This window comes from Lepidochelys kempii, chromosome 9 (assembly GCF_965140285.1).
Source record: "Lepidochelys kempii isolate rLepKem1 chromosome 9, rLepKem1.hap1, whole genome shotgun sequence".
Lineage (NCBI taxonomy): Eukaryota > Metazoa > Chordata > Testudines > Cheloniidae > Lepidochelys > Lepidochelys kempii.
The window spans coordinates 7,854,158-7,862,176 of record NC_136388.1 but is presented as its reverse complement, the minus strand read 5'-3'; the positions used below and the strand labels follow the sequence as shown (position 1 = coordinate 7,862,176).

The 8,019-nt window shown below is 47.0% G+C and overlaps 1 protein-coding gene across 5 annotated transcripts in view; it reads left to right on the top strand.

Moving 5' to 3' along the window:
- The first annotated feature begins 394 nt into the window (after positions 1–394).
- Positions 395–8,019, top strand: part of ABCC5 (ATP binding cassette subfamily C member 5) — a 73,586-nt gene continuing 65,961 nt past the window's right edge. For 4 of the 5 annotated variants that reach the window (XM_073359172.1, XM_073359173.1, XM_073359168.1 and 1 more), the window contains exon 1: positions 7,544–7,645. The gene's annotated coding sequence lies outside the window, so the exon portion shown is untranslated. Of the gene's footprint in view, positions 521–7,543; positions 7,646–8,019 lie in introns of those variants that run through there. The other variant, XM_073359170.1, reaches the window with a different exon arrangement.

Here is an 8,019-nt window from a genome sequence, read left to right as displayed (position 1 = left end):
TAAATACAGGGTCAGCTATTGTTAAGAGGCTGATCCACTGCTGTTGTTTAACATATGTTTTGTCCTTGAAGATATCAGGTTTCCTAAAGATATCAAACAGTCCCACACTCAGTACAGATTAACTGCTCTGGGCTTGTTCCATATATTTAATTTTACTCTTGACTTTGCAATAGTTGACCTTCTGATTCCATTAAATCTGATCCCAGTCAAAAATAGTTTCAAACTCGTGGCTGCTGGATTTAACCAGTGCATTATCTCTTTCACAATAAGGAAAGGGCTCTTGAGGCAAGGTAAAGTTAGATGGAATGCTCTGTCATGTTCCTTACTGCCTGACCTAAACAATAGAACAGGGTGAGCTGTAATAGTGAGGTTCCCCTTTACATATTCACTTTAAACTGGAAATCTCACGAAACCAAAGCTTTCTAACACAGACCTGATTGATACAGTGAGAATAGCCTCTTGCAAGACTTCTGAGCTTGGCTAAAACCAAAGGCACAGAGAAATATCCCAGTAATATGAGGTAAGCAGAGCCTTGTGCATAATGTGATTGTGACTTACATTGCTGCAAAATTGTGGATTATTTTAAATTGCCACATAAACTTTGCTTCAGAAGCTTAACTTTCATTTAAGCAAAAGTAGTAATCCTTGGCCTTTATGGTTGGGGAAAATACTAAACTAATGCTGTGATGTTTGCCTGAATCTGCAGCTCTGAAAAAGTGTGAGCTGCCCAGTTCATTCCAGTGGGGGTTAATTCTGAAACACAATGACAGTTTGAGTGCTAGCATGAACTATTTCACATGGCTGATCACTTTTGCAGAAACATCCAGCTAATGTATGTGTGTGTCAATTTTGCATGTAGGGGCAGATGTCAGGGGAGGTACGCAGTGAAGCAGCAAGTTGCGAGGGTGGGGAACAAGGAATTAAAACTTCCTCCAAGTTTTAGTTCCTCTGCTGCTGCTCGAAAGAGAGGGAAAGAGGGGGTAGATCCCCTCCCCAGCTCCAAAAGCATCACATCCCTCTTGGACACCAAAACCAGCTTCCATATCTTCATGCGTGTCAAAAACCCCAACTGCTCCATGTCCAAACAGATCCTGCTTTCCCGCCCCCCTGCCCCACCTTACACAGCATAGCTACACTGATCTGCAGCATAAGGAACGTTGGGAGCAGCATAAAATAAACTGAATATTGGAATACACCAGTCTCACACACACACACAGAGCCCTGATTGGACTGGGGGGGGCAGTGTAGGAGAGAGAGCTTGGAGGAAGTAGTGATGCACTATTTGGGGTCCCTGGTGCATAATTTAGATCTCATGTGTCCTCATAGGACCTAGGGCCTTGGAAATCCGTTGAATTAACCCACCTTTTATTTGTTTAGAGAGCTCTGGGTTGGTTTTCAGTTGCGAGCTGAGGTGTAGATTGCTTCGATCTGATCCCATCCCCTTGCCTCCACACGACACTTGGTTTAACAAGGGCTTGGGGCAAATCCCAGTTACCGTAGCCCACCAGCTTGCAAGGTGGCTAGCATAGTAGGTAATACTTCCCATCTAAGGGGTGCAAGTTGCAGGGACCATCAGGTCCCTCATGAAAAAGCTGAGCTCCTGAAAGATCTTAACCCTGGCATGAAACTGGAAACTAGCTTGCTGGGAAAATTCCACTGGTGGGTGGGTGTGTAACTGTTTTTCTGCCTGCCCCACTGGGACTTCGTATCTGTCCTGCACTTATCCCCTTAGTACTGGAGTGGCTTACATGAAAGTTGATTGTTGTCTCTGCTGGGGAGAGTGATGCATAATCCTCTTTTGTGTTTATATATTCTTACTGTGAGAAAGTTATGGGGAAGGGCAATCTCTTGCACTCTGTTCTGAAAGCAATGAGATCCATGGTCATTCTAATCTCTTACAGAAGATGTTCTGCATCTGATGGGGCCCTCTGCAAAGAGAGCTCAGATCCCAGTTTTGAGCTCCTGAGACGGCCAGTGTAGCAGAATCTGGCTTTGCAAGGATTTGAAATGGTTAATTTATTGTGAATAGCATAAAACACTTGTGAAGTGTGTTGGTAACTCTCATTTCCCATTGCAAATGGCCCATTAGTACAGTATGTGCCACAGTTTTTCTTAAATTGAAATTGTGACTGTCCCGTTTCCTACCATGACAAAACTGCCACCTTTGTAATGACTTCTTATCACAAGGTTATCCCTAGCTGTTAAACTCGCTGGCTTGTAGGAAAGCAGAAGTGACCTCTGTCACTTGACAATTCCAATCCAGCCTACACTGCACACACACATCCTTTCCAGTGCTGCACTTCAATTACAGGACCTGTTGATATCTGGGTAAATCAGACTGGTGTTCTGGTATTGGCAGATCTGACATGGGTGAGAGTTGAAAAGAACATAAAGTCCCTAGCGTGCTGTTACAACTTACTGAGTGGTGTTCCTGAAACAAGCTGGATAATAGCCAGGACTGGTTCTTGGGGGCTGAGAGATTGATCGGGCACCCCTCTATCAGTGAGCAGAATCTAACTAATAGCAGAAGCTCTGAGAAATCTTCTGTGGAATCAGAAGGGTCAGAAACTGAATGTATGTTCAGGTCTAATAAAAGATCAGCCACCATAAAGTGGATTTAAAAAACCAGGGAACAAGCTGATTGCAATCCCTTCAGCTCTCCCCAGGGCTTGTGCTTTTTATTGGAGCTGGTGGGAACTAGGGTGCCTCAGGCTAGACAGATGGTCATAGGACTCCTGGTTGACGCAAGGAAAAGGAAGTTAATTTCTCAATCCTGTTTGTTTTGTGGCTGAACGCACCACTCGGTGAGAAAGCAAAAGCACAAACTGTTACCGGAATCGAACCTGGGGTCTCCAGAACTGTACACATGAGCCTCTGCAGCTTGAACTGAATTCCCTACCTGGGAGCTGCTGTGGCAGAGTAATAGCCACTGTGGACTGTGCACACTGGGGCCGAGTAACTCACTGAACAATGAGTTGCAAAAGAACAAAACTAAGCAGAGTGCAGGTGGCATCTAGCTTTTAAAGTTGTCAAGCAAGATGCACTCTCATGCATCGTCCTACCTGAATGAAATACAGGGATTGAGCATCCTATTGGCTAATCTTGCAGGATGGGGAGAGGCTGAGACTGGTGGTAACTGTTAGACTAGGTATGCACTAGAAGTGCTTCATTATGCATCTCTGCTATCCTGCAGCATCTCCTGCTATTCCAAAACTAGGTCTCTTGATAGACACTGTCAGTCAGCCCACACTTAGTTAAATTACATTGTTTCTCCTTTGTGGACAAACTTCCTTGGACTAGGAGCACAGCCTCCAACTCATGTCCACTTAGGGCCTTAAGCAGAATTTGCAGTTAGTCGTGCAGCAGAGATAAATTATTGAACTAACCCACTGTCACATCTCCTCCTCTTTTTGTAGCTGATGTTGCCTGGTTTTGTCCAGGGTCTGGACAACATTAAAACTGCAGTCCAATTTTATTTTTGTGCAATTGTGCATGTTACTAGGCTTTCCACTGGTGGGCTGTGGTGTGCTTCTAAAAGGAGATACCATACTGGTGATCCAAACCACATTTGCAGTAATGCTTAAACTAGCATAGGAGTTTTAATTGGGAAGAACTCCTGAAGCACTCAGCAATGTCTGCTTGTTTCTACCCAAGAGACTGAAGTAAGTCTGGTAAGTTCAGGTAAGGTAACTAAGTAATTCTCTGCAACATGTGCTCTGATGCAACGTGCTCTTCAGTGGGTGGATGCAAGTGCTCAGATACAATAGTGATGGATGTGGTGTAAACAGCTGGATAAAGGCCATCACTTCCATACACTGAATGTGGATTTTCTGGGTAACTTGGTGACACTCCACTTATCAAATCCAAATGGCTTAGATCCGACAGTAACTTGGTTTGATTTAAGCTTCATCACCCTCCCTTCTGCGGCTCTGGCACACTTCTACTCCTGATTCTTTCTGCATCTTTGGAGGCCAGCTGTTCTGAGCTGACTTTGCTCCTTCTCTGCACAAGTTCTCAGCTTTTGGCTTGCTTACAGGGTTGGTTTCTTGTTAGTGGGTCTCAAGACATTAAAATAGTGTTTACATTCAAGTGGCAAACAAACAGGTTGGTAATCAGAATGAGGTGATCGTTAAGGTTCCGTATCCTCTAATTGCCAGGGCTAGAAGCAGATACTTTATGTACTCTGAATCCCAGCTCTGATGGTATCCCACTTGTCAGATGATAGCAAACATTTTCTAGAGTTGGTGATTCCTCAGACACAAGTCTCAAAAGCTGTCACTGGTCCCTTGGTTTGGCTATGTCATTTTTTAAAATTCCTGTTCTGGGACTGAATATAGAATCAGTGACATTTTTTAATTCCCTACGTAAAGTCTATCGTTGGTCATTATGAGGGAATGAACCTAGCACTAAAAGCATGAATTTCTGCCACTGGAGTTAAATAAAATAACTCCTCTAACTGGTACATGCATATCCTCTGGACAGGCCACTAGCAGAGACTCATAATGCAGACCTACCAGTGGGTTATGTCTACACCAGTATTTTTCTTCAAATTTCCTATCATTGCACCAGCATGGGGTGTCTATAGTTGTAGGAATGCAAGTGTGAATAGGCTGCTGGTGGTTCAACCACTGTTGCCTTGACCTGACCTGAGCAAAGATAGGTGATTCTGGTTAAAATGTCAGCACCTGTTCTTCTAGTTTTCCTACTATTCCTCCCACCAGTGGAGCCGCCCCTGTGCTAGTGGAAAGGTGGCGGACATAAAGGAAAATGCCAGATAGTCACAGCCAAGCACGCTCTACTTCTGCTTCATTTATTGGGATGACCTCCTCCTCCTCCACTTGTCTTGTCACCATCTCATTTTCAATGGTTTTGGTGTTTTTGCTGAATGTTCAGTCTTTCTGCATGTCTCCAACCAGATGCCACAGAATTGTTGAGCGCTCTCATTTCTTCAACTTAAAAAAAATAAAATTTAATTCTTTTCCTGTTTCTTCCACAATTCAGGCTCCAAAGACTCACTTGAAAGCTACTCTGTGCCCTTCTGGGGTCAGGAAGGCTGAGAATTACATGCTGGATCCCACTGGTAACAAGACTGCAGCATGCAGATTTGTTTAAAAAAGCACAATGCAAGCATTTCTGGATCAAGGGCTACTTCCCCATTTTTGTGCTGGAGGACGAAGTACACTTGTTCCTGGCCTTCTTAGAATTATGACCTTGGAATGAGACTCAAGGCAAACTCCTCATTGGGAAGCCTGTGTAAGGCCCACACTTGGTACAGGATGCCCAGAACTCACAGCTGTGTTAAAATATTTGGCAGGTATTTTATTCTGGTCAAGATGACTCATGTCAACACACTATAAAATAAATTATTTATATTTAATTTAAACCATGCTGGGTTCTTGGATTATTTCTCACCATCAGGGGACTAGAGTAGATGACCTCTCGAAGTCCCTTCCAGTTGATTCCTCACACCCTGTACTACTTTGGTTGTGCTGTTTAATTGCAGCTGTGTGTATTTTTATACCAGAACTTGTGTGTTGTTAATAGGAGTCCAGTTTTATAATTCCATTCAAAAGCGTTTTAGGTTCCCTTTATCCTTCTGGCTCCTGTCCAGATATCTGCCCTTGTTTATAAAACATGGAGTGCACCCTGTCACTTGGTATGAAATAATCCCCAAACACAATAAAATTCCAACCAAACCAGTTTGAAATTGCACAGCTGAGTTCTCAGTGGAATATTTTAAGGGAAGACACATGATTACCCAACATATTAGCCCTGTGCTTTCATGGCTGCCCTGCTGTGGTCATTGCTATTCTTCTTCCTTTGGTCAGTAATTGGCTTGTGGTTCTGCTGTTCCAATATATTAGTGTGTCCTCCATGGAGATGATTCTCAATTTTGCCAGAAATAGTACAGGCTCAGAGTGATGTGAGTGTGCTCATGAATGCTCCTGGGGTTATGTATAGGATGACCCGGAAACATCTGTCAGTGGTGCCATTATTAGATAGAGGCTTGGAAGGATTGACTGATAAAGATCTAATGTTGGTAAATGTCAACTTCATAGGCACAACCAGTGAAAAAATATTGCTATTGATAGACTGAAATGTACGAAAAGGCAAAGAGGAATGGCAATTGAGAACTTAGTCTGATTTAAGGATATTTGTTTTTTTTGACATGTGACGTTGACTATATGTATTTAACCTTTTCCATTTCAACGTCTTCATTAGATTCTGGTCTCTCGCATATTCTCACACAACTGAACATTTAAACAGAGACCCATTTATTAAGCATTTTATCTAAAGAATTTATTAAGTAAGGTTGGCAGAATTCAATATTTTTTATCTGTGCTCTTATATTCTGGACCCAAAACAAACATTCAGGGTCCAGTTTACTTGTTGGTTCCCACATGCCAGTTTTACAGTGAGTCTGTTTCAGCATCCTGAAAAACACCAGCTTTGATGTAGAAAGTTTACTGACAGGAGAACAATTGCTATACAGATGGGCACCTGTTTTATATAAATTGTTTACCTGCGACATCAGCCAAGATTAACTTCTGAAAGTAACATAGAATTGCTGGGCTGGGGTAAGGCTTTTTAAAAACAGAGGAGAAACTAGAGTCCCCTTGTTTTTAAGGGTCTTTGCTAGTGAAAAGCTGCCATCTGTTTCTTAGTGGATGAAGTGTGTTTAGGGATACAGCTGTATTCTTATCTCTCAATCTGTTAATATCCATGAAGGATGTGAGGGGAGAGAAGGGGTTAGTCAGGATGTGGGCGCCTGAAGGTCTGGCTGTGGTAACTGTACCTGTCCCTTATTCATAGGGTCTGTTTCTGCTGCATGTGGCTATGTATTTTGCTATCCTAGGTTGCACTCAGCCCTGGCTGAACGATACTCCAAATGAACACGATGAGACTGCAGATCCTCCTAATGCTTTGTCTGGATGGCCTGCAGCAGGGTCTTTCCCCATGAGACACAACCTCCAGTGGAATCTGTCTTTAAATTTGTGTGTGTGTGTGTGTGTGTGTGTGTGGGGGGGGGGGGGGTGATGGGTTTTTTGTGGGTCTCTCTAAGCTGACCCCCTGCAGCCAGGCCTAATGCAATGTAAATGACCTGGCCTGGGTGAAAGAACAAGGGCAGTGGAAGCCAGGGGCCTCGCTCCAGCTGTGTCTGCCGCCAGAGAGACACATTTCCCCCCCCCCCCCGCTATGGGCCTGGCCCTAGTCCCGTTCTGTAGGGGCGCGCGCCGCCCCGCGGCGAAAGGGGGGGGGGCGGCTCCCGTTTGCAGAGCGTCCTGCCCCCACCCCAGGTCCCGCAGCGGGGTCGGACCCTCCCCCAGGTTCACCCCTCCCCCTTCAGCTCGTGTGGGGGGGGCCCCAGGACCGCGGAGAACGTTCCAGGCCCGGCGGGCGCTGCGGCACCGGCCGGGAGAGTGCGGGAGCCGGCCGGCGCGGGGGCTGCCGGGAATTGTCGTTCCTGCCCCCGAGGCTCGGCTCCGCAGCCTTACCTGGGGGGACTACGCTTCCCGTCGTTCCCCGCGCGAGACTCGGCCCCGCGCCGGCGCAGTGGGGCCGCCGGCGCCGCTATAAGGTTGTGGTTTGGCTGCGGGGGCCGCTGAGTGGCGAAGCCGCAGCAGCGGGGCAGAAGCCGGGCGAGGTAACGGCCCGCGGCGGCGGGGGGCGCGCGCGCGCTTTCCCCTCACACCCGCTCCCCCGACCGTGCGCCGGGGACTGGTGCGGCCGGGCCGCCCGCAGGGCGGGAGCGGGAGGCCGGTGCCCTGGGCACCCAGGCGGCGACCGGGCTGGGAGGGGGCATTACCCCCTGTACCGGGGGGGAGACCCCCCCCCGGGATCCATGGGACGGGACGGGGGGGCGCGCACACCACCTCCCCCCCGGTCCCATGGGGGTGCAGAGGCAGTCAGGGCCGCGGACCCCTCCCTTGTTTATGTGGCGGGCAGGTGCAGCGGCGCGGGGGGGGGCTACACCCGCCCTGTGTTAGGGAGCGGGGGGGGGTGCACGGTGGCTTTGGG